Source organism: Amblyraja radiata, chromosome 6 (genome assembly GCF_010909765.2).
Source record: "Amblyraja radiata isolate CabotCenter1 chromosome 6, sAmbRad1.1.pri, whole genome shotgun sequence".
Taxonomy (NCBI): domain Eukaryota; kingdom Metazoa; phylum Chordata; class Chondrichthyes; order Rajiformes; family Rajidae; genus Amblyraja; species Amblyraja radiata.
In genome coordinates, this window is record NC_045961.1 from 80,076,256 (window position 1) to 80,103,291 (window position 27,036).

General features: G+C 43.4%; 1 long non-coding RNA gene across 1 annotated transcript; it reads left to right on the forward strand.

The window, feature by feature from the left end:
• The first annotated feature begins 4,650 nt into the window (after positions 1-4,650).
• On the forward strand, positions 4,651-25,099 carry LOC116974016. Its single transcript, XR_004412256.1, has 3 exons — positions 4,651-4,669; positions 14,517-14,520; positions 25,019-25,099. It is a non-coding gene; the product is annotated as an uncharacterized LOC116974016 (long non-coding RNA).
• The last annotated feature ends 1,937 nt before the right edge of the window (positions 25,100-27,036 follow it).

Consider the following 27,036-nt stretch of genomic DNA (forward strand, 5'->3'; position numbering starts at 1 on the left):
ATGAGGATGGTGGGTGAGAAATGCAACCAGAATGCAAGGAGCAGCCACTTTAGATAATGGAACAGGGGCTGCAGCCTTACACACTCCATATACACATGACACACAGACTCTTCCAGCCCGCAAAAGTGGCAGGCAGCTGACAAGTCTGTGAACCGGAAGATAAACAGGTTGCAGGGGACTCCTCAGTGCAGTACCCTCTACCTCAGGTCCCCGATGTAGAGGGGGAGAATCCCTGCGTAGAGAGACCCCCACCGGGGGCTCCCCTCGTGACTGGAAGGCAACACCGACCGCCATTTAGTGTCGGGATGGTGGACCAGAGGAAGTGCAGGGTATGGAAGAGGAGCCCATAAGGACACGCCTCCATGCGTCTTGGAAGGAGGTGAGGGGTGTCGAGGAAAGGCGGCTCAAGTTGTGTGGGACCGGCTCCCTGGAAGGATTACGGCATGGGGGTTCGTTCAGTCGCAAGTACGCCACATGTTTGAGCCCCCCGGACACCCGGTGCGGGGGCAAAGGGCCGGCTGCTCGCACGCCCACGCCGCCGCTCTCCGCCAGTGGAGGGGGGGGGCCCGGTCGATGGCAACCAGTTTCCAGAATCTCAACAAGAAGCCGGGCATCCCTCGCAGGACGGCACGGCTGACGCCCACCATCGAGATCCACGGACCACCTTGAAGGCAGCGGCCCCATTTTGTGCCATTCCTTGGCATGAATGTAAAGGATTCCTTGCTTGGAGGTGGGAAAGGAAAATAATTTAGTCACAATCTCCTGACTTCAATATAATAAATAGGCCTGTATTCACCAGGGTTTCAAAAGCAATGATGTGTGATCTCATTGAAAGAAAAATATTCTGACAAGGTGTCACAGGTTTGATGGAGTGAGGATATTTTCTTGCATCTAAGTGCAGACAGTATGCATTACAGTCATCTTCGTCATTATTGCTCACATTATTACAGGATGATTTTAGTTATTAACCTATCTTCAGTAGGAATGATGATAACTTGAAAAATTCAGAGAATATCTATATACCAGATTAAATGTAACTGCTGTCCATTTTCTCCAAGATTCCTAACTAGTCTCTTCCAGTATGTGGTATCTACCAGCATCTACTTAGTAAAATCCCTTAAGGCGACCGAATCCGCGAGTTCTGGCGAGTTTGCCCTCGACTCATACTCGCAGCATGGTCGACACGAGGTCGTAGGAAGTCTGCGTAACTCTCCTTCATGCTCGAGAGTAGTCTCCGCGTACTCGAGGACTCAGCTAGATCGCGGCATTTTTTTCAATATGTTAAAAAATGCCCGCGAGTAAAAAAAGGCCGCCATGGAAAAAATCTATACTTTTTTTACTCGTAGGTTTAGTCATAGTAGGTTGTAGTAGGTCGGCATGTTAGTTGTAGGTAATCGAGGGCAGTCTAAGGTAGTCGAAGGTAGTCATAGTTAGCCTTCATCATAGTCGAAGGGAGGTCGAAGGGAAGTCGAAGGGAGGTCAAAGGAGATCGAAGGAGGTCGTCTTCACTCTCCACTATTCGGTGTCCAATTTTCCCCAAGTTAGTCATAGCTCGTCGTAGCTCGTCAAAGCTGGTCTTCAACGTAGTTGAAGGAGGTCTTCTACATAGTTTTCAATATGTCATTTTTTCAACTCTTCTAAACTAACCAAATAGGTCTCCCAAGTGGGACAGCCCCTTTAATCTGCTGACCAAGTCCCTCCCTAAATCAGCTAACTTGTGTCACCTAGTCTGCAACTCAGTCTCTCTCAGTCTGCTGACCAGACGCCCACATCTTATCAGCCTGCAGAAGGGTCTCCACATGACTTTGATAAGTCACCACAATTCTGTTTTTAATCTCCTCTGAGCTGCTGCCTAGCCTCTTCCATGCTCCCGAGAATAAAATGGAATACTATTGCTGACACTAGAAATCTGAAATAAAACCAGTGCTGAAAGAATTTAACACATTAGACAGCCTCAGTTCTACCTGAAACAGCACAGTGGTGCCACTAGAGAGCCACTGCCCCACAGCATCAGAGAGTCAGATTCAATCCTGACCCCTGAGTTACATGCTCCATATTTGCATGCTCCTTTTATTCCTCTCGCATTTTCTGTCCTTTCCTAAAATCAGTAGATCATTATCTTTCGCAATATATGATCATTCCCCCTGAATTAACTCTCAAGAAGCCCAACGCCATCTGTGACAAAGCAGCTGCATTCACCAGTAACTTATTCACACCCTGAGCATTAATTCACTCCACTCAGCACACCCTCACTGGGTTGTGTACCGTTAGCAGCTCCTATGACAAAATGCTTTATACTGTTTATACCAGTATGTGATATCCCCTCAGGTCTACTAACCAACTTCAATTAGTGTGCTGACCAATCTTCTCCCCAAATCTGCTAATTTGTATGCCCTAGTCTGCAAGCCAATCTCCCCCAGTCTGCTGACCGAAATCAATATACTACAGATGTTGAAATAAAACGGAATGAAAACAGTTTGATGGTAATATTTGGCTGTTCAGGCAACAGCTATGAAGCAGAATTAATGTTTCAACGGTTACTGAGAAAATCCTAAAATGTTAACTGTGCTTTTATCTTCACAGATGCAACTTGACATGCTGAGTATTTTTACTGTTTTCTGATAGGAACATAGAAACATAGAAAATAGGTGCAGGAGTAGGCCATTCGGCCCTTCAAGCCTGCACCGCCATTCAAATGATCATGGCTGATCATCCAACTCAGTATCCTGTACCTGCCAGTATCCTGTACCTACCTCTCCATACCCCCTGATCTCTTTAGCCACAAGGGCCACATCTATCTCCCTCTTAAATATAGCCAATGAACTGGCCTCAACTACCTTCTGTGGCAGAGAATTCAACAGATTCACCACTCTCTGTGTAAAAAATGATTTTCTCATCTCGGTCCTAAATGACTTCCCCCTTATCCTTAAAATGTGACCCCTTGTTTTGGACTTCCCCAACATCGGGAATAATCTTCCTGCATCTAGCCTGTCCAACCCCTTAAGAATTTTGTAAGTTTCTATAAGATCCCCCCTCAATCTTCTAAATTCTAGCGAGTACAAGCCGAGTCTATCCAGTCTTTCTTCATATGAAAGTCCTGCTATCCCAGGAATCAGTCTGGTGAACCTTCTCTGTACTCCCTCTATGGCAAGAATGTCTTTCCTCAGATTAGGAGACCAAAACTACACAATACTCCAGGTGTGGTCTCACCAAGACCTTGTACAACTGCAGTAGAACCTCCCTGCTCTTATACTCAAATCAAATGATGTTATACCAAACCTGTAGTCTCTACCACCTAGCCATTTTAGCTAGGTATTATTCCTTGTTTCTACTTATAGCTGGATCAAGTAGCTGGAGCCTTTTTACTAACAACACTGTGGAAGCATTTTCACCAGAAAAATGTCAGTGGTTCTCAAAAATGGCACACCACCACTTTCTCTAGGGAAATTGGAAATCTCTGGAGAAATTGGAGAGGCACGGTGGTGCAGTGGTTGAGTTAATGACTTACAGCGCTTGCAGCACAGGAGACATGGGTTTGATCCTAGCTGTGGGTGCTGTCTGTACGGAGTTTTTATGTTCTCCCAGTGACCTGTGTGGGTTTTCTCTGAGATCTTCGTTTTCCTCCCACACTCCAAAGACGTATAGGTTTGTAGGTTAATTGGCTTGGTATAGTGTAAATTGTCCCTAATGTGTGCAGGATAGTGTAGGTGTGCGGGAACCGCTTGTCATTGCGGACTCGGTGGGCTGAAGGGCCTGTTTCCGCGCTGTATGTCTAAAAACTAAAAAAAACTAAAAATCAGCAATCAATTCTGGCCTGACAACGTATGCTCACATCCCACAGAAGTATAGCATAATGGATCGCAGTTTGATAGAAAATTACTTGAATCTTAGTCATGATTAATTATTTGTTAAGTCGCTCTCTGAGATATATTCCACAAGTAATTTCGCTGGCACAGGATAGTTTAAGATTTTGTATGGAAAGCATTCAGACAACAAATCCGTCATCTGCTGCAGTGGAACCAACAGCAGCTCATGTGGATTCACAACATGCAGAGACAGCAGCTTCCTTAAATGAACCACAAGAAATCCAAATCAACCGATAAAATTGGTTAATTACCGATCATCCCAAAGTGCAAACATCAAGTAGTACGTGGTAGCCTTGCTTAATCCACTAGCTCAAAACTCTGCTAGAAGTGAATCATTTCCATCAAGCTTTCTTTCCATCACCATGAAGTTTGCATTATTTTCATATATATCACAATCAATTTTCTTCCCTGAAACCCCATCACTAAATTTAATATCATTTGCAAGTGGTGGCATGGAAGGAAATCATTCAGACATTGCTTCCTGTCAGTCAAGAAGGTGCTATTCAGTTTAATCCTATCTTCCAACATTTTCCTGTCACAGATCTTCAAAGACTATTCCAAGGGGGTGGCAAGGTGGTGCAGCAGTAGAGTTGCTGCCTTGCAGTGCCAGAGACCCAGGTTCGACCCTGAGCCTAGAGTGCTGTCTGTACGGAGTTTGTACGGCCTCCCTGTGACCTGCGTCAGTTTTCTCCGGGTGTTCCAGTTTCCTCCCACACTCCAAAGCCGCACAGGTTTGTAGGTTAATTGGCTTTGGAAAAATTGTAAATTATCCTTAGTGTGTGCTTAGGATAGTGTTAGTGTGTGTGGATTGCTGGCCGGCGTGGACTCGGTGGGCCAAAGGGCCTGTTTTCATGCTGTATTTCTTTTTTAAAAAGTTACTTGGGGAATTTTATGATTTTCGAACAATGCGTGCAAGACTTAGAAACAACATATCTCAACGGCCAGAAAGGGCGTGAGCGGTTTTTAATGGCTCAATCTGGTGTTAATGAAAAATGTCGTCATATTAAGCAAGTACTATGGATTCCAGTAGTGAAGATTTCTCCAGGATGACTTGCTCTTCTTTCTGCTAAGTTTCTGTTAGTATCTGCAATGATCACTTCTCATCCCATTCTTCGGTCTCCACAAATTGATTCCACTCCATTCTGCTACTCTACAAAGCTCTTGAAATCACTCCCTGCCACTCTTCTGCCTCCCTTTACACCTTCTATCATTTTTGCACACCACTTTCCAGTCAGCAGTCTTTTTTCTTACATTCCGATCTCCTCACATCAACCCCTCCAAACTCCAGATCATCACCACATCCTTCCATCCCCCTTCCCCCCGCAATCAACTCCCCATCACCCATTTACTTTCCCCCCCACCACTTGCCATTATCTCCCTTAGACTCCAATCTTCCCACAGTCCATCCCATTATTTTCTTCTGATCATCTTCCCCATTAAACCTCCATCAGATAGCCCGTTGGAAATAAAGTCTAGGTAATGGAAATGGAAACCTTTTGATAAGTGTATTGTTCTGATAACTTTTTAATAGGGTGAAGGCATTCTTAATATTCTGGTGGTAAAACTGTTCTTATTGTAGGTGATTACTTTTATGCCTGACACTGTTCAAGCAATGCTATTTTTTAAATCATGGTTTGCCCTGGGATACCAAATCCCTTAGAGATCCAGGCAGTAACTGAGGGGCAAGTAATAGAAATTGAATTTGTAATAAATACTCTGCACACAGACAGGGAGGCATTGAAATCTTTCAACTTAACATCTTTTAAAGAATTGGAATAAATTCAGTAAAACAGGTCTATTACTTGAATCAAAATTTGGGCCCTCCTTTGGCAAAATGGATTAATAAGAAAGCACTGGGGAAAGCAAGAAATATTAATTTTGTTGTCACCTGTCATGATCTTCAGAAGTTCCCAAACATTTTGAAGCAAATGAAATATTTTTTATGCATGAAGCAAAGTAAGAAATGCACCAAATAATTTACACACCGCACAATATGAAAGGTAGAATAAATAAGAATAAATAAGAATTGCATTGTGTTGCACCTTTCAGAACTTCATGATAACTAGCCATTTTGAGGCAATGATGAAGTCGCAATAAAATATAATTTGAACAGTAAGCGACCATAAAAATCAATAGTCCAAAAAGAAGATGACAGAAAAGCAATTAAGCTAAATTTTGTTTTATAAATCAAATTCTTACTGATTGTCAAAAAAACTCTGTAACATGTAAAGTCACCAAATACCTGTAGTCAGAGATCACTATCTTGTGATTAACGTGCAAATATTCCAACATTTTGCTGCTATTGCCGAATGTGTTGACAACCTGCCAGATAAATTCAGTCTTTAGGGAGAATCAGACACAGTGTGCAAGTTCTGCTTCAGAGATGTGCCTAAGCAACAAGCTGGGTCAAACCAACAAAGAAGATTGGTTTGTACTGGATTAACTGTTGTACTGGATTTTAGTTCAATCTATCTAAAGTGTGATGTGCTTCATGTATCTGTTCTTCATGTGTGCATCTTTATTCCATTGCCTGTGCATTTGCGTTTGCGGTTTTCTGTGCATTTCTTTCCCTGTGTGTCTATTTGTGTACATTTGTGTTTGTGTCATTGCATGTGAGCAACATCTGCATGTGTATGTGTGTATGTTTGAATCTGGGCTTCTATTTATATATGTGTGTCACTTTCACTGATGGACTTACACCTCACAGTCTCTCTGTTCTTGAAGGCTCCATGGTTTGAATCTTACATGCCAACATTTTTCTGGCTTTGTTGTGTTTCTGTGTGCATGTTCATGAGTACATGCCTGGAGGTTTTGATCATGCATGTCTGTGCGTGTGCAAGTGAAATTGGTGTTTACACAGAAGAGACTGCAAAATCTTTCCAGAATAGGACCTGGGTGGCAGTAATAAGAAAATGTAAATACTGCAGTTGCTAGTATTTTGAAATGAAAGTGGGTAACTCTGAAAAGACCTAAGCAGTATTTGTGGAAAGAGAAACAATTCCATTGAAAGATCCTGTATCTGTAATAATTATTTCTCCTTCCATAGACACTGCCTGGCCTGCTGACTGTTTAACCTTTTTTTATGTTTTTGTAGCACTGTCAACATACTGAAGTGTCTTTTCGACCTCATTGAGTTACCTTCACTCATACTAAAGTGCAAATTGACATTCATTTTGTACAAACTACTGGATAGCAAAGCACAGTTCTGAATAAAGAGAATTTACTGTATGTCATCAAGCTGCGTTTCCAGATTCAACGACAATTAACCAAGATTCTAAAGTTCTGCCACCGTGTTGCAAAGGTAGTAATTCCTGTCATAATTGATACACTTATTTTCCAGGTTTGGACCTGGCTAAACGACGAGCAGGAGCCTAAGAAATGTAAACGGGTACTTGCCTTTGTGTGAAGTGAATTATGACAGACTAATAACAAATGTTTCACAGGCAGAATGTTAAACATCTTGAATGGTGAGCCACATCTTTATCTTAGTACATCATTTCATTTTTTGTTTCTCTGTGCAAACTCATCCTTACTCAATGGACCTCAATATGACCTCATATTGTTGCAATTAAAAATAATCTCCTTGATTGAAAATGTGCCACTTGCCATTTGAATCCATGTTCTGTCAGAACAGGGTGCCATCATTGCGTGCTTTATCCAGATCTTGGAGTCAACAAAACTACCCATCGGATATCCCAAGGACAAATTGATGTAAAATCCAGTTTCATTATCAACAATTAAGCCTTGACCAAATGGCAGGAATTTCAAGATGTGAAGCATGTCGCAAAACCGCTGAAAAAGCTTGGACAGGTGGTTAACGATTATCAGGTTCCATAGCCTGCAACATTTCGTTGTCTCCACTTATCACCTTCCAGCCTCTATCATTATCTCCATTCTTCCACTGCACAGTCCATCATCGCAATTCCACTGCACAGACCTCCCCACCATCAAAGGAATCTTTCGCAGTCGCTGCCTCAAAAAGGCAGCTAACATCATCAAGGACCCACACCATCCTGGCCACGCACTCATCTCTCTGCTACCATCGGGCAGAAGGTACAGGAGCCTGAAATCTATTACATCCAGGTTCAGGAACAGCTACTTCCCCACAGCCATCAGGCTATTAAACTCGCCAACAAACAGACTCTGAACTGTAACAGCCTATTGCACTTTATCTGCTTATTTACTGTATGTGTATATTGAACTGATCTGTTCTGTATTTTTGCTTACAATATTCTGTTGTGCTGCAGCAAGCAAGAATTTCATTGTCCTATCTGGGACACATGACAATAAACTCTCTTGACTTGACTCTTCCCTTCCCCACCTGACTCCATCTGCCCCTGAACATCCACTACTTGCCAACTCCTGCCTCACCCTCCCCACATTTCCTCTTTATATACTGGCTATTTCCACTCTACACTTTCAGTATTGAAGCAGGGTCGCCCAGAAATGTCGAGCTTCCCTCTGCCTCTGCCGATGGTGCCTGACCTGCTGACTTCCTCCAGCAGTTTAAACAGGTGGACACACCTGTTTTGATAGGGACTCAGGAACATGAATGAAAAATATTAAAATACATTTACCAGCAAAATAATGTTAAAGATGTTTAACCAATAACGTTAAAGCAACTAAAGCAATAAAATGCTGAACGGAACTAAAATATTGGGAAATTGTACATTAAATGAAATGCCTCTCGAGTCCATTGAGCTCTTAACTGGCAGGGGTTATTCAGGCAGAAGCAGTGGGTTGGTGGGAATATTCTGCAAAGTTCTGTCCCTCTGCTGCCAGACTCCAGAGCAGTCAGGTCAAGTCAGGTTTAAGTCACATGCACAAGTATGGTGAGGTACAGGAACAATGAAAATCTTGCTTATGGCAGCTCACAGGCAACACCTGAAAACATAAATTATACATTGAAAAAATCTATAAAAGAGAGAATAAAAAGGCTGCAAAAAAATTAGACATTGGAGCAAAAGTCGACATCCATGTTCGTGCAAGAAGTGGACTTTAGCATTCCATTATTATGTAGAGTTAGAGTTGTGCAGGCCGGTTACTGTAGGAAAGTAACTGTTCCTGATCTTGATGGTGTGGGACTTCAGGCTTCTGTACCTCCTGTCCGGCAACAGCAGCAAGAAGAGGTTTGTAGGTTAATTGACTTTGGTAAAATTGTAAATTGACCATAATGCGTAGGATAGTGCTAGTGTACGAGTTGATTGCTGCCCGGCAAAGATCCAGTGGGCCAACGGGCAGCGATCACCACTGTGTCTCCAAACTAAACTAAAAGAGGACATGGTCCAGATTGTGGTCATGATGAAGGTCGGGATTCAACCTGCTAAAGAACTGCCTTGGATTTCCATTAAGTTAGGGATCACGAGAAGGGGCAGCATTTCTGCACAGAACTCGTAGCAATTTACTGCAAATTCTGGGCCATTAAAACTCTTCCTTTTGTAGAACATAATCCTGTGTAGCAATTCCTTATTCATACTCCTTTGGTTCTGACCCTTGTTATATGGCTGCAATATTGACGTGCTTTAAGTTGGTGACATTCTCAGCTTTGATATGGAGGTTCAGTGATAAATGCTCCAGTGATTTCAGCACATGTATTTGATTGATGATGCAGTTCACTGCTGAGTGAGTGGTGACCTTTGGAAGGAGTTATTTTCCATTAGGAAGTCAAGCCAAGGGTACAGAAGAACCTGAGGTACTCTTTGTGGGAGAATAACGAGATATCTTCCTTTCAACTTGTCACATGTTATTCTCTCAATTCCTGTCACTGAATCACTTAAATAAATGTGTAGCATTGCAGAATGGCATTGTGGTAGAGTTGCCACCTCACAACACCATTGACCTGGTTTCAGTCCTGACTATGGGTCTGTCTGTGTACAATCTTCCTGTGATCGCATGGGTTTTCTCTCAGTGCTCCAGTTTCCTCCAATATTTCAAAGATGTGCAGGCTGTAAGTTAATTGGCATCTGTAAATTGCCCTTAGTGTGTAGAATGCAAAAGTAGGGTAACATAGAACTAGTGCATGGATGATTGATATTGGTGGACACTCGGTGGGCCGAAGGGCCTGTTTCCTCGCCGTATCTCTAAACTAAACTAAACTAAACTAATTTGATAAGCCTAAGGCCAGCGCAGTTTGCACGCTAGGCATGCAGGGACTGTTAATGTGAATGGACAAACCTACTATCATGACCCCAACCCGTTTAGTTTTTCCAAGATATAATACGATAGTACAATTGTCCATGTTTCAGAACTTCCCAAGGTTGTTACATAAATGCAAGATATTTCTTCAATCTGCTAGAGGAACTAAGCAGATCACACATCATCTGTTGAGGGAAATGGACAGTCCTTCCATCTGGACTTATGAGTCTTAATGGAGGGTCTCGACCCAAAACATTCAATGTCCATTTCCCTCCACAGATGTTGCCTGACCCATTGAGTTCTCCCGTAATTTGTTTTTTCCTCCAGATTCCATCTGTCATCCCTTGTGTCTCACAAATGATGATGTCTTGGTCAACAAGTCAATTAAAATGGTTCACTGGGTGGCACCGCAATGGCTGCCTCGCCAACAGTCTGTCTCGTCCTTTTCCTTCTTTGTTGTTTTATAGTTATGTGTTAAATGTATGTTTTAGTGTTCTCTGGTTTGTTTTATATGGGGGAATGGGGGGGGGTTGGGGGAAACTTTTTTTTTCAGTTTCTTACCTTGCTGGAGATGCGATTGTTTTCCGGGTTGCGTCTCCGGCCGATCTGCGGCCTCCAATCGATAGAGCTGGAGGCCTCCTCGGACTAACTTTGTTCCCTACCGCGGGGCATGGACTTAACATCGGAGCCAATCCCTTGCCTGGGATCGCTCTAACCACAGCCTGTGGACTTACCATCAAGGGCTCGCAGTCTCTGGAGAGGCTAGTCGGGAGCTCCTAGGATGCAGAGGCTCGTCCAGCCCCGACGCGGGGTCCAATCGCCGGCGCGGGGAGAGTTAACATCCTCCGATGCAGGAGCTGATTGTCCCGATGCGGAGTGCCCGACCGCCAGCTACAGCAGTCAAGATCGTACCGTCAACGGAAGGCTCAAGGCCCCAGACCAGGGGAGAGTATAGAAGGGAAGGGATTTGAACATTATTTCGCCTTCCATCACTGTGAGGAATGTGGAGGAGTCACTGTGGTGGATGTTTATGTTAAAATGTATTTTGTGTGTTAAAGTTAAAGTTAAAGTTAAAGTACCCTTTATTGTCATTCAGACTTTTTGTGCCTTGCAGCCATAACATAGAATAAAATAACACAACACACAATAAACACAGATTTAACATCCACCACAGTGAGTCAACCAGGTCCTCCTCACTGTGATGGAAGGCAAAAGTCTTAAAGTCCTTGTCTCTTCCCTCCTTGTTCTCCCTCTGCGTTGAGGCGATCCAGGCTTCTGATGTTGTGACCCCACCGGGTGATGGAAAGTCCTTCGGCTGAATCCGAGCTCCGCGAATGGGCCGGTTCAAACTCCGCATCCCAGGGCGGACGAAGCTGCCGCCCTCCAATCCAGCGGCCGAAGATGTTGTTGCGGGAGCTCCGAAAAACAGGTCACCAACCTGGGACCTGTGAGCTCCCGATGATGTCGTCCACTGGGCCCGCGGCCGAGTCCATTGGGCCCGTGGCTGAGCCTCCGAGGCTCCGAAGTCGTGTCGGAAGTTGGGTCGCCGCTGCCGCAACGCCACCACAGCCCCAAAGTCGGCCAGCCTCGCATTGGTAAGTCCTCGCTCTGCCTCCGGAGCCTCGAGGTAAGTCCAAGTTGGAGGCCGCCAGCTCCGCCATTAGGCCTCAGCGCAGACGGAGACAGGGGATATGACAAGAAAAGGTCACATCCCCCGAAGGAAGAGACTAAAACATGTTTCTCCCACCCACCCCCAACACATACACAACTAAAATCAATTAAAATAAACTGAAACAGGACAAAAAGAAAACAGAAAAAAAGAAAAGACAAACGGACTACTGGCGAGCCGCAGCTGCAGGGCAGCGCCGCCACTTCCGGATCCGTTGCTCTTCATTTGTGTGACTGACTTGGCAAATGAAATTCCTCATATGTTGCAAAACATACTTGGCTAATAAAGTATTATTGTGATTGTGATTGTCATTTTGCTTGCTTTATGTGGGGTGTGGAGGGGAGGAGGATGGGCAAAACAATTTTTAATCTCTTACCTCGACGGAGGTGCGACTTTTTCCGTATCGCATCTCCGTCTGCACCTAACATCGTGATGTTGGCGGCCTCTTGCTGGGTCCGACATCTGGAGCTCCAACCGCGGGAGCCTGCGCACTTACATCGTGGAGCTGGCGGTCCCTGTCGGGGATCGACCTCGGAACCTCCAACCGTGGGAGCCTGAGGACTTTAACATCATGCAGTGCGCAGTCCCTGGTTAGGGACCGACTTTGGGAGCTCCGAGCCGCAGGTGCTTCGACCGCCCCGATCGTGAGAGCTTCGATCGCCCTGACGCGGGAACTTCGATCGCTGGCTGCGGGAGCATCGATCGCCCCCACTGCTGATGGTTCGATTCCCCCGACCGCAGGAGAATAAAGAGGGAAGAAGATTAGACTTTATTGCCTTCCTTCACAGTGTGGAATGTGGGGAATCTTCTGTGGTGGATGTTTATGTTAACTTTTATGTAGTTGCGTGTCTTGTTGCTTTTTTTAGTATGGCTGTATGGTAACTTTCACTGTACCTTCACATGTGACAATAAACAGACCTTTGAAACCTTTGAAACCTTTGACCTTTGAAAATGGTTCCTGCCTAAATCTTTGGTTGCTGTCTAGTGCTGTGATTATATTTCCACATGGGTGTAAGATATAAAGTAAGAGGGAATGTACGAACATTTCAAACCTTCTCATAAAATGTTTAAAACAGGGGAGGCTTTGATCCAACGGCATCTTATGTAAAGTGGTGCCCTCATATAATAGCACCACTTAGCATGTGTTCATGTTTCTGGGAGGTTCAAGCTTCACATAAGCAATTAGGTATCCAAGGAATAAATCCTTTATGCATGCACTGAGAAGCAAATGATCCAGGTCAGTTCAGCGTTATCAGCTGACATGTGCAGTTGCATTTTTCAAAGATAGTGAGTTGCCAATCTCAGCAGGTTTGCCACCAGAGGATGAATTTAATCAGCACATATCACCAACAGGGAACTTCACAACAGGAGGACAGGTCAGTGAGGCAGGCAAGCTGACCTCCAAGCCCAATGTTCTCGCCTCGGCTTTGCTGAGTGTGATTCCTTTCTGGGAGCAGAGTCCATACGATGTGCCCTGAGGGCTGACAGGCTGTCAGGCGAGAGGTGATCAAGAATGCAACTTCCTGACGTTGCACTTCCAGGTCAAGCACTGGTTTTTTTCAAGTGTCAGGAAGTCAGCATTTAACGTGGACCCCTTGAAATTTCGGGAAGAAAGTCAAAGCACAGCATTTTGTGAGCTTTGCCATGCTGATCTTGGTACAGTTTAATTTTTAAGTTCTAATTTGACTGTGGATTTCTAATTACCAAGGATTAATGTTGGAGAAAGAATATTCCAGAGAGTATTCATCCGATGTGGAGGAGGAAGATGACATTGCACGGCAGGCTAGTTTGTGTTAAAGATGAATTATAATGGAAGGGAGAAGATATTTGCCTTTGTTTAGAATATGCTCTTTCTTGGCATGCACCCATGGATGCAGTCTTCAGTTACGTATCAGACCAACCAAAAAGGACAAAACTTAAAGGATTGGAGATGGATCAAAGAGGGAGAGTAACTTTCAGAAACAGGCCATTTGGCCCACTCAGTCGATTGTAGTGTCCTTGCTCCGCTCTAGCCTCCATCTGCTTTCCTCATCTTGAATTTCCCATGGAACCATTTAGTAGTACTCAGAACCATGCAAATCTCTGCCTGATCTTAGAGCAATTCATTAAATCCACTCACCCACTCATTTCCCTGCAACCTATTCTTTCTCACATGCCCATCAACTCTCACCTCTGATTCTCCAACCACCCACCTGCTATTTTCAGTGGGTAATTTTACTTCGGAGTCACGTTAGTGACTACGTGAAGAACCCACCAGGATGCATGCGTGTCATATCGCTTCACGCATTGCGAAACGACAGGCGGGGTGGAGCGTTCCCCCGCAGCGGTAAGTTTAAAACCGAGACCAGCAGGTAAGTGAATTACTCTGCGGTCGTTGTTTGTTTCCCGTACTTTTTCACAGGAAGGGGAAACCATGGACAAACCAAAGAAGTCTACAAGGGCTGCATCTAAGCTGGCTGTGGAGGACCGCGGAGTTGCGGGCAGCCAGCAGTGGCTGACGGCACCAGAATCACCGGTAGTGGGATAAGCTGTGCCCGACTTGGCCCCCGCGCCGGCCGAATCAACATCACGGCCGAGCGGGAAGGCAAAACGGAAGACTATCAGAGCCGTTGACTCAGACGAGTCCGACTTTGAGGAAATGCCGCGGGCAGCCAGCGACCGTGATCGCTGGAGCCGAATGGAGCGGCTTATGGAGCAGATGCTCCACCGTGACAGACTCCGGGAGATGGAGGCTAGTCACCATGGGTCATATAAAACACCCATGGCAGCACCTTACCCAGGGCTGCACAGTGCATCTCCCTCGACAGAGGGGAGTACTGGGAGCCAATTCTGGGCTGGCTCTGAAGGGGGGTTTGCTGAACAGACAACCAGTGTGCAGGGGGTGCAAGAAGAAGAAAATCTCCTGGAAATGGTGTCCAAGTTTGTACAGCCAGACCAGACTGGACAACAATTAGAACTAAAACTATCATCCAGCATTGACTTCCTATCATTCAAACAACTACAGGAACAGGCTGTAATGGACACCACTGCCAAATATCTGGCACAGGCAAATTGTGTATCCCTCAATGTTCCCGTGGTGAACAGTTGTATCTGGAAACACATTGGAGCGGGAGTCAGAAGCCAGGATGTAAAGCTTCAGAAAATCCTAAAATTGTTGACAGCGGGGATCACAGCATTTGCTCGCACAGTGGATGGGAAAGAGATGTCAGAACAACAGCAAGACGCACTGGCATTTTTCTGCAATATGCAGTATGAGATCAATAGTCTCAGGAAGAACGCCATCCGCCCAGCCTTAAACCCAAAGTTTGCAGGGCTGTGCAAACCTGGAGATACTAAGCCACCAATACTACTATTTGGGGGCAACCTGTCAAAACAGGTAAAAGAGCTCGATGAGGAGGCTAAAACCCTGGGGCTCACAAAGGCGGCAATAGGAAAGACCTCCTACACACAAAGACAGCACCCTTACACACCCACCAGCAGAGCAAGACATACAGAAGCTGGTGAAAGCTCAAAGGCCAGGCATACAGGACAGCGGTCTTTTTTAGGCCATGGCCCAGACCGGCCTTCGTGGAAGATGCGCAAACCCCAAACCCAAACCCAGACTCCGGCGCCTCAACCTCTACGGCGACTGCGCAGGAAGAAATAAACCTTCCACTGGTAACCATGGAGGTAGGTGGGTCTGGTTCCTTCCAAAAAACAGAAAGTGTAAATAATACACAAATTGGTGGTAGATTACATTTTTTGGGGCAGGCATGGAGTGCAATAACTACTGACACTTATATCCTAAATAGTATTCAGGAATATATAATTGAATTTGTGCACAAAACCTATCCCCCAGTTCAGCATGTACCGAACCGAACGTTCGTGCTTTCACGAAAAGAAAAACTGGAAGCGCATGCTGAACTGGTGAGACTTTATACTAAGGGGGTTATTGAAAAAACCCAACACGATTCTCTGGAATTCGTGTCAAACATCTTTACAAAAAACAAAAAAGATGGTGGTTGCCACATCATCATAGATGTGACCAAATTGAATACATTTGTGCAGTATATTCATTTCAAAATGGAAACCTTTGTTACTGCCAAACAATTGATTTCCAAAGGTTACTTCATGGCTTGCATCGATTTAAAAGATGCTTACTATTCGGTGCCAATACGAACGGATCACAGACGTTATTTAAAATTTAACTGGATGGGGCAGCACAGGTAGTATAGAGCTCTACCCAATGGTTTAACATCCGCCCCCAGACTATTTACAAAAATCTTGAAACCAGCCCTAGCGTTTCTTCGGGAAAAAAAACATATGGTCATGGCTTACCTAGATGACATATTAATTGTTGGCAAAACTTTGGAATTAGCCAAACTAGCTGTATCAGCCACCAAACAATTGTTTGAGAAACTGGGGTTTATCATCTCTCCAGTTAAATCTAAGCTAACGCCTTCCACCACTATGGATTACTTGGGGTTCACAATTGACTCAGTTCAAATGTTGGTGACTTTACCAAAGGACAAGGCTACAATCTTAACTGAGGCCTGCAACAACCTCATTGACATCAGTGAACCATCTATTAGATTGGTAGCAAGGGTAATTGGCAAAATTGTGGCTGCTTTTCCAGCCACACAGTTTGGACCTTTGTATTACCAAAATTTACAAAGGGCAAAGGTACAAGCACTCAAAATCAATACTGGTCATTTCGATAGGCCAATGAAGCTACCAATCAAAGCAATTACGGAATTGCAATGGTGGAGGGATAACATTCGGCATTGTTCCAGCCCTATCATTGTCAGCAACCCTTCAGTGGTGCTACAAACTGATGCCAGTGCTCATGGTTGGGGTGCTACTAATTCCATATCCAGCTGTGGAGGTAGATGGAATGCACAGGAGGCATCATTACTTCAGACACTTGGCATAAACTACTTGGAAATGTTGGGTGCATTCTATGGTCTAAAATCATACTGTTCAGGAATGCATCACCAGCATGTTAGACTACAGATTGATAACACCACCGTGGTGGCATATATTAACTATATGGGTGGAATCAAATCAGTATCATGTGATAATCTGGCTAACACAATTTGGCAATGGTGTTTCAGAAAAATATTTGGATATCAGCTAGTTACCTACCAGGTAACCTCAATTCAGTGGCAGACACCAGGTCACGCAAATTCAATGACAACATCGAATGGATGTTGGACCACAAAGTGTTTGCTGATATTGTAGCATGGTACGGAACACCAGATATCGATCTATTTGCATCTCGGCTTTACCACCAGTTGCCAAACTATGTTTCTTGGGAACCAGACCCTGGGGCATCAGCGATGGATGCCTTTTCGCTGCATTGGGGGAAATTGTTTTTCTATGCATTCCCTCCTTTCTGCCTCATCAGTTGGGTATTACGCAAAATACAACAAGACTCGGCGTCTGGTATTTTGGTAGTGCCCGATTGGCCTACTCAACCATGGTTCCCCGTGATTCACAATATGGTTTTAGAACCATGCATCACCGTTCCGAAACGACCAGACTTGTAGGTTCATCCCGTAACGGGGGAAAGCCATCCATGCCATAATAGGACAAATTTATTGATTTGTAGAATCTAAAGAAACCACTTCTGGACGTGGGACTGACGGACCGAATGTTGAACATAATCTCAACGGCTCACAGGCAGTCCACCAAGAAACAATATCAGGAAGTGGGAAATATATTGTTTTAGAAAGAACATCACTTACAGTACGACGAACATAACTTCTGTTCTGGAATTCCTGGCTAGCCTCCATTATGATGAGGAGCTCAGTTATAATAATAATAATAATAACTTTATTTATAGAGCACTTTAAAGACAACCACTGTTGCAGCAAAGTGCTGTACATGACTAATCATGGACAAACAATTATTACACGACAATAAAAACATTAAAAGAGAGAGTAAAATAATTTAAAAAAACATTAAAAACACTAAAACAGGAGCAAAGTCTCATGCAGGGTCAAAAGCCAAGGAATAGAAATGGGTTTTAAGATTGGTTTTGAAGATGGACAGTGAGGGGGCCCGTCTGATGTGCAACGGCAGAGTGTTCCATAATGCCATTAACTGCACCAGAAATGCCCTTTCAGCGTATCTGTGGCAAGGATCAGAGCGTCATTCTGTCGGGACTCACCCCCTGGTAACTAAACTTATGAGGGGAATTTTTAATATTAATCCCCCAAGGACAAGGTACTCCCATATATGCGATGTGAGTGTTGTCCTCACGTTACTGAGGAATTAGTCTCCAGCAACAGCTCTGTCCCTGCAAAGACTAACACACAAAATAGTCATGCTGATGGCTTTGGTCTCAGCACAAAGAGTTCAGTCATTACATAAATTAAGGCTGGATAATATGATCTCTTCAACGAGAAATATAACTTTTTACATCCACGATTTAGTCAAACAGAACAGACCGGGATCATCAGGCCTCAAAATAGAATTTAGAGCATACCCAATAGATGATCATCTATGCATTATGAGACATTTATTATTATACATAGAGAACACCAAAAAGCTCAGAGGTAATGAGATGGCATTACTAATCAGCCACAAACAGCCCCATAATAGGGTATCGGTTCAAACAATTTCCAGAAGGCTGAAACAGGTTTTAACAACCGCTGGGGTGGATACTAACATATTCAAATCTCATTCCACCAGAGCTGCAGCTACATCGGCAGCAATGGAATTGAACGTACCTATGGACCAAATCCTGGGGACAGCAGGATGGTCAAAGGAAAAAACGTTTCAACAATACTACAATAAACCAGTGGTTAAACCTGTGACATTTGCAGAAACAAATTTTAAATTCTGTATCATGATTTACCCCATAAGACAGGGGCTATAATTTTGTTGTTAATAAATTCATCATGGTTTTTCAATGTCAGATTCATGTTTGAATATGTTAACACAATATCCTCCCTTAGTCAATTAAGACAGATAAGAGGCATGGACTCGTTTCCACGGCATGAAATCACAGAGTTTTGAAATCTTCACGTAGTCACTCACGTGACTCCGAAGTAAAATAGTAAGATTAAACGAGAACTTACCAGTTTGAAGTTTGATCTTTATTTTATGAGGAGTAACGTTGAGGGATTACGTGCCCTCCGCTCTCTAATCTTACTATGTTCAGTTCATTACTGTTATCTGTGATTTCACACCGCTGCTTTGAAGGATGACACGCATGCGTCCTGGCGGGTTCTTCACGTATTCCCTCAACGTTACTCCTCATAAAATAAAGATCAAACTTCAAACTGGTAAGTTCTCGTTTAATCTTACTATTTATTGATAAACTCAAATTTCTTCAGGTTGTGAGAGGAAAACAGGGAACCCAGGAGAAACTCAAGCAGTCACAGGGAGAGCATGCAAACTCTATCCTGGCAGCATTGGTGGTCAGTATTGAACACAGGTCAGTGGTACTGGCACTATCTGCTGTGCCATAATGTCTCTCCCCTCCCCATCCCCACCCTGACCTGTTCACCCTCTTGTTCAACGTACCTAGTCATAGGAGAGGAGGAAGTCAGTGGATATTTTTAAGGCAGAGAGAGAGAAATTCTTGATTAGAACAGGTGTCAAGTGTTATGGGGAGAAAGTAGGAAAATGGGATTAGGAGGCAGAGATCATAAAAACATAGAAACATAGAAATTAGGTGCAGGAGAAGGCCATTCAGCCCTTCGAGCCTGCACCGCCATTCAATATGATCATGGCTGATCAGCCATGATTGAATGGTGGAGACGACTTGAAGGGTCAAATGCCCTAATTCTACTCCTACAACTTGTGAACTTATGAACTTGTGAACCTACAAATACACATATACAATTTTCCTCAACCATTCCACGGTCTTGCTACTCTTTGGTTTCATCTGAAGTTATTGTTGGCTTTCTTGATGATCAGCTTACGTTGATGGCCTTTCATTCTATATTTCCTCACATGTCAACACATTCTTCCTGCACTATCCCACCAGATACTTTCAAAGAAAAGGGACTTGTTTTCTAATTGCATTTATTTGCATGAATATCTTTGTTACACGTATTTTTGCATGAATGTCATTTTTCGTTCATTGTCTTGCAGATTTTATGTATAATTTATGGTTTTGTGTGTGGTCTGTATATATCCATTGCCACTTGTATCGACATACAGTGTAAAGCATCTATCCAATCAGATTATATAATATAATACGTAAATACATTCAAGTAAAACTCAAGTACAATAGGTAGAGCAAAGGGGGAAGATACAGAGGGGAAGGATATAGCTCTAAGCATTGTAATGGATCAGTTCCATAGACAAAGCTCAATGTCCGCAATTGGGTAGAGGTGAATTGGACAATACGCTTGTGACTTTAGAAGCATCAAATCTTGAACATCCTAAGGAATTCATGATTCTCAGGCAGCCATATACGTTAGGGGGAGAACTGAGAGAAGGAATGCAAGGATACTTCCTGAGAGGCAAGACTATCCCCTGCAGGCTTGATCAATAAAACATTCAAGCATTCTCAAGCACGTTCTATGAATTTTGAATCAGAACTTCAAATGCTTGTTCAGAACGAGGTGATACCTTATAATATTCCAATATCACTGCATGGCCCGGAGCTTTGCCAACAAGCATAAGCCTGGAGGGGTTCATCCAGGCATGGCCGGGGGCTAAATAAGTAGAAGATGGATGGGGCTCCTTCTATACTACCTTTGCAGAAAGCAGGACCAAAATTACAGGCTCTGCCTAATGAACCCTCTGCCTACATTTCATATTTGCCCAGTGAAGTAATAGAGATCAGTGTTTGTTAAAAGCATGAAGCATGTTCATAGAAGAAACCAAAAGACTGTCATCCCTGACACAATCTTCCACCCTTCAGATACACACTGGACCTGAAGACTCCATGCTGTTGTTAACTATCTTGGAACAGTTGGACTGTTTGGGTTGAGTGTGTGCTCTTGGAGATCTTCCTTTGCAGATGCTGTGCTCAAGCTTATCTTGCTGACCACATTACAATGATTGCTGAGTGGCTCAGTGGCATCATTGCCTCAAAGCTCCAGAGGTCTGGGTTCAATCCTGACCTTGGGTGCTGACTGTGTGGAATATGCACGTTCTCTCAGTGATTGTGTGTATTTCCTCAGAGTGCTCAGATCTCTGCCTCTGTCCCATGGGTTGGTAAGTTAATTAGTCACTGTGAATTGTTCTGAGTGTGTAAGTCATAAGTAGACTTTAGGGCTAGGTGACGAGAATGTAGGGAAAATAAAAAAAACTGGGATTAATGTAGGATTAATGTAAACAAGTGCTTCATGGTCGGCATAAACTCAAGGGGCTGATTAGCTTGTTTCCTGCTCTATCTCTCTGCGACTCACTGCACTAAATTGAATCAAATGGTCTGTGGTTATTAAATATTTGTCTGACCAGCTTTCAGACGCAGCACTCTCGGAAGCTATGAATTTTCAGTGCATATTACTAGGAATTGTCCTTTGTTTAGTACTAGTCATGAAAGACAAATTATTTTCTCCACACTTAAGCTTTGCTGGTTCTGATGAAGGGTCTTTGACGTGAATCATTAAATGTGTTTCTTTTCCCACAGATGCTGCCTGACCCACTGTGTGTCTCTAGCATTTTCTGTTTTAAATTGTATTACTCATAGCAACTTCAGCCCGACTGTCAATGTCAATGTATTTTCTCTCACCATTCACCTACTTGGTCTTTAAGTGCATCCCAAAGAATAATAGCCGACCCCAACCCCCCCCCAACACAATGGCTGTGACATGCTAATTGAGAATCATACAGGCAAACAAATTGTAATAGACAATAGACAATAGACAATAGGTGCAGGAGTTGGCTATTTGGCCCTTCGAGCCAGCAAGGCCAATCAATGTGACCATGGCTGATCATCCCCAATCAGTACCCCGTTCCTGCTTTCTCCCCATATCCCCTAACTCTGTATATCTTTAAGAGCCTTATCTAGCTCTCTCTTGAAAGTATCCAGAGAACCGGCCTTCACGCCCTCTGAGGCGGAGAATTCCACAGACTCTGTGTGAAAAAGTGTTTCCTCATCTCCATCCTAAATGGCTTACCCCTTATTCTTAAACTGTGGCCCCTGGTTCTGGACTCCCCCAACATTGGGAACATGTTTCCTGCCTCTAGCGTATCCAAACCCTTAATAATCTTATATGTTTCAATAAGATACCCTCTCATCCTTCTAAACTCCATAGTATACAAGCCCAGCCACTCCATTCTCTCAGCATAAGACAGTCCCGCCATTCCGGGAATTAACCTTGTAAACCACTCCCTCAATAGCAAGTATGTCCTTCCTCAAATTAGGCGACCAAAACTGCACACAGTACTCCAGGTGTAGTCTCACTAGGACCCTGTACAACTGCAGAAGGAGCTCTTTGCTCCTGTACTCAACTAACATAGAGGCCATGACAAAGCAAAGTTATTAGCATTTTACTGCCTGCATGAATTATAACTGGCTATTTAAATGAATCCAAATACTCACTGTGAAAAGATAATCAAAGTATTCCAATATCGCGTTGTAATTTTCGCTATTTTTTGTTGCACGGGGCAGTGTTCTAGTGAGCTACAATAGAAAGGGATTTATTTTTCTTCTGGTGTTTCATGATATTTATAGCAGACTCTACCTCAGTCAATGGGATGGGCAAGCGGGCAATGGTATGTGACTGAGAGTGAACAAAATATTCAACTTACTAAGTTAGGTAAAGCAGTATAGATAGTGGACTAATGGCTAAAATTCTGGTCTATAAATTCCACCACAGAAACTATGGAATTTAAATGCAAATATATAAATAAATAAACACAAGTATTCAGAAATCCCAATGGTTCAGCATCTGTTTCAACCTTTGTTGATTTCTGTGCTCTCTTTCACACCATGGATTTGGTTCCAACATTTCTTTAAACTAATTGATTCCGCAGTTTTATACTCTCTATGAAAAAATCGAGGCCCTGGATAACCACACTCCATTTACACTCACCTGGTTGTTTCTCCTTCTCCATTGAAACAAATCAGAGCCTACTTTCTCACGCTCCCTTTACTGGGTTCATTATTCTAAAGTGGAACATCTAAAAAAAATGATAAAAAATGTGTCTGAATATCAATAGCACAACATGCAATAATCTAAAAAATCTACCAATCCATCATAGACAAAGTCACGACAGTATCTGATCATTGGTGTTTACAAAAAAACAATTGGACAACTCTCTTTAAACTTACTGGATTCACTGGAAAATTGATTGCTCTACAGTGTAACTAAAGCAAAAAAATATTTGGTCAGAATCGCCAAAGAATAACATCCAATAATTTGGAAAATCTGCAAAACCTGTACGTCTTAAGTCGCAAGTGTTCCATTTTAATAGCGTTTGACTGTCTCTGTGATAATAATTTATAACTGTCATAGCTCTGTCATAGATTGCCACAGAAACTAATCCAGTCCATTAATCCCTTTCACAGAGGAAAATCTACCATCCTCACCCAGGTTTGTCCCTATGTGACTTTAGAACAATCACTCTGGTTGTCTCTTAATTGCCTCTTCAGCTCAGTAGCAAGAAGAGATGGGCAACAAATACATTTCCAATGAAATCTATGTCCAGTGCAAGGAAACATTGGAATAAAAACAATTTTCTCAGACCCAGCATCGATCCTAACCTCTAGTGGTGTCTATGTGATTCTTGTATATTCTCTACATGACCATGTTGGTGTTCTCTGACATCCCAAAGAAGTACTGGTAAATTACTTGGCAATTGTTAGTTACTCCTAGTGTAGGTGGGTGATGGGAGAATCGCTGGGCATCGATTGGCGTATTCGAGGGAATAGATTATTGAGATATAAAGGGGACGATGGGGCTGAGGATAATTCTCCACGAGTTGCTAGTAGAGTTGCTGCCTCACAGCAACAGAGACCCGGGTTCAATCCTGACCTCAAGTGCTGTCTGTGTGGAATTTGCACCTTCTCCTTGTGGCGGCATGGGTTTCCTCTGGATGCTCCTGTTTCCTACCACATCCCAAAGATATGCTAGTTTGGAGGTTAATTGGGATCTGTAAAAATACCCCAAATGTCCAGGGAGTGGTTGTGAAAGTGTGATAACAATGTGAATGGTGATCAATGGTCAGTATGGACTCTGGGTTGAATGGCATGTTTCCATGCTATATCTCTAAACTAATCTAAACTAAATTAAAAGTTGGTATAGCCAATAAACCAAATGGCTTCCTTTACTTTAGAAATACAGCAGGAAAAAGGCCCTTCGGACCACCGAGTCCACGCCGACCAGTGATCACACTAGCACTATCCTACACACATGGGACAATATACAATTTTTACCAAAGACAATTAACCTACAAATCTGCACATATTTGGTATGTGGGAGGAAGCTGGAGCACCCGGAGAAAACGCATGCAGTCACAGGGAGACCGTACAAACTCGGTAAATTGTAAAATATATGAGTCATCTGAGACATTTTTCCAGGAAAAATACAGTGAGGGTAGTTACATGCGAAGCTAATGCACAAAATCAGTCTCTGCTACTATAAATTGTAGTCAAAGGATGCCTTCCTTCAATGAGAAAATTCATAGATCAACAGATAGAACAAGTTGGAAAATAAATTTGCCCACTTCTTCCATTTTGTCTAAATGCTTCATCAATGAACCTTAATGACTGACAACACATAAATTATAAGCTTCATCCTCTTTCTGTATTATGGATTTCAATTATCTTGCACATCGAGCATCTCCTTTGTATATGTGGCTCTGTGGGTAGCCCTCTTGACTCTGAATCAGTCAGCCCTGCTTTCTGGTAATGCGCATCCAGAATGACACTCCAAAGCAACATCAGGGGAGTGCTGCACTGTAGGAGGTGCTGAATTTCAAGTGACTCATTAAACTAAGACTCTGTCTGCTCCTTGGTGTGACTGTTTAAATATGCTGTGGCACTGCTTCAAGAAAGGGCAGAGGAGCTATCCTTAGCATCCTGGTCAATATTTTTCAGTGTCCTTGAAACACATTATCTGGTCGTTGTTGTATTTGCCGTGTGCAATTTGTTTGCTATGTGACCTAGAGTGCAATACTGCCTTGAAATAACTTTGGTACATCCTGAAAAGCAACCTCAACTTTTTTTCAGCACAGTATGTACGTTCTGGTAAAGTAGGATTTTTTGATAGAAGGGGGAGGGTTGTCACAAAAGTTGGGCAGCATGGTAGCTGCCTTACAGCGCCAGAGTCCCAGGTTCTCCCTGTGACCACGTGGGTTTATCTAGGAGCTCCAGACTCTCCCCACACTCCAAAGACGTACAGGTTTGTAGGATATTTGGCTAAGTATAATTGTAAATTGCCCATACTGCGTGTAGGATCTCTGGACGGCACAGACTCGGTTGGGTCGGAGGGTCTGTTTCCACGCTGTATCTTTAAAACTAGAACTAAAACTAAAAGAACCAAAATAATGCTCTTAAAGCTGAAATGTCTAGAAACCAGAACATGCACCAAAAATGAATGAGGAAAAAGTGACATAAAACATAGAACAATACATCACAGGAACAGGCCCTTCAACCTACATTGTTGATGATAAACATGATGACAAGTTACACTAATTTCCTCTGCTTGCATGTGATCCATATCCCTCCATCGTTGCATATTCAATTACCTACTGAAAAGTCTCTTGAGCTCTATTATTGTATATGCTTCCACCACCATTCCTCTAGGCTCTAGGCTCCCACCACATCTTACCTAAACATTCCCCTTCTGATCTTACAGCTAAGCCCTCTAGTATTTGGTTTTTCCACCGCAGGAAAAATGTTCTGACTGCTTACTGACTTCAACTCTCTGAAAGCGAATGGTATGTTAGCATTCATAGCAAAAGGATATGAGTATAAGAGCAGGGAGGCTCTACTGCAGTTGTACAGGGTCTTGGTGAGACCACACCTGGAGTATTGCGTACAGTTTTGGTCTCCTAATCTGAGGAAAGACATTCTTGCCATAGAGGGAGTACAGAGAAGGTTCACCAAACTGATTCCTGGGATGGCAGGACTTTCATATGAAGAAAGACTGGATAGACTCGGCATGTACTCGCTAGAATTTAGAAGATTGAGGGGGGATCTTATAGAAACTTACAACATTCTTAAGGGGTTAGACAGGCTAACATAGAAACATAGAAACATAGAAATTAGGGGCAGGAGTAGGCCATTCGGCCCTTCGAGCCTGCACCGCCATTCAATATGATCATGGCTGATCATCTCAGTATCCCGTACCTGCCTTCTCTCCATACCCTCTGATCCCCTTAGCCACAAGGGCCACATCTAACTCCCTCTTAAATATAGCCAATGAACTGGCCTCGACTACCCTCTGTGGCAGGGAGTTCCAGAGATTCACCACTCTCTGTGTGCAAAAAGTTCTTCTCATCTCGGTTTTAAAGGATTTCCCCCTTATCCTTAAGCTGTGACCCCTTGCCCTGGACTTCCCCAACATCGGGAGCAATCTTCCTGCATCTAGCCTGTCCAACCCCTTAAGAATTTTGTAAGTTTCTATAAGATCCCCTCTCAATCTCCTAAATTCTAGAGAGTATAAACCAAGTCTATCCAGTCTTTCTTCATAAGACAGTCCTGACATCCCAGGAATCAGTCTGCAGGATAGCGTGGTAGATGCAGGAAGATTATTCCCGATGTTGGGGAAGTCCAGAACAAGGGGTCACAGTTTAAGGATAAGAGGGAGGTATTTTAGGACCGAGATGAGAAAATCATTTTTTACACAGAGAGTGGTGAATCTGTGGAATTCTCTGCCACAGAAGGTAGTTGAGGCCAGTTCATTGGCTATATTTAAGAGGGAGTTAGATGTGGCCCTTGTGGCTAAAGGGATCAGGGGATATGGAGAGAAGGCAGGTATGGGATACTGAGTTGGATGATCAGCCATGATCATATTGAATGGCGGTGCAGGCTCGAAGGGCCGAATGGCCTACTCCTGCACCTATTTTCTATGTTTCTATGTTTCTATGTTACCCTATCCATACCTCTCACAATTTTATGAACTTCTCTCAGAATTTCTTGAGACCGTGATATGAGTATTATTCAAACTCGTATCAGGCAGCGAAATAAAAACAAAGCAGGACAACTGTCCATGCACAACACAGATGGAAATTTTAAAGGATATGAGTGACAATGGGTTGGTTAGTAAGTTTGCAGTTAACACCAAGGTTGCTGGGGTCATGGACTGTGAGGAAGGCTCTCAAGGTATGCAGTGGGGAACAGATCAGCTACAGACATAGGCAGAGTAATGGCACATGGTGTTTAATCTGAGCCAGTGTGGTGTTGCATTTTGGGAGATCAAATGTAAGGGAAAAATATACAATTAATGGCATGACCCTCAAGAGCATTGA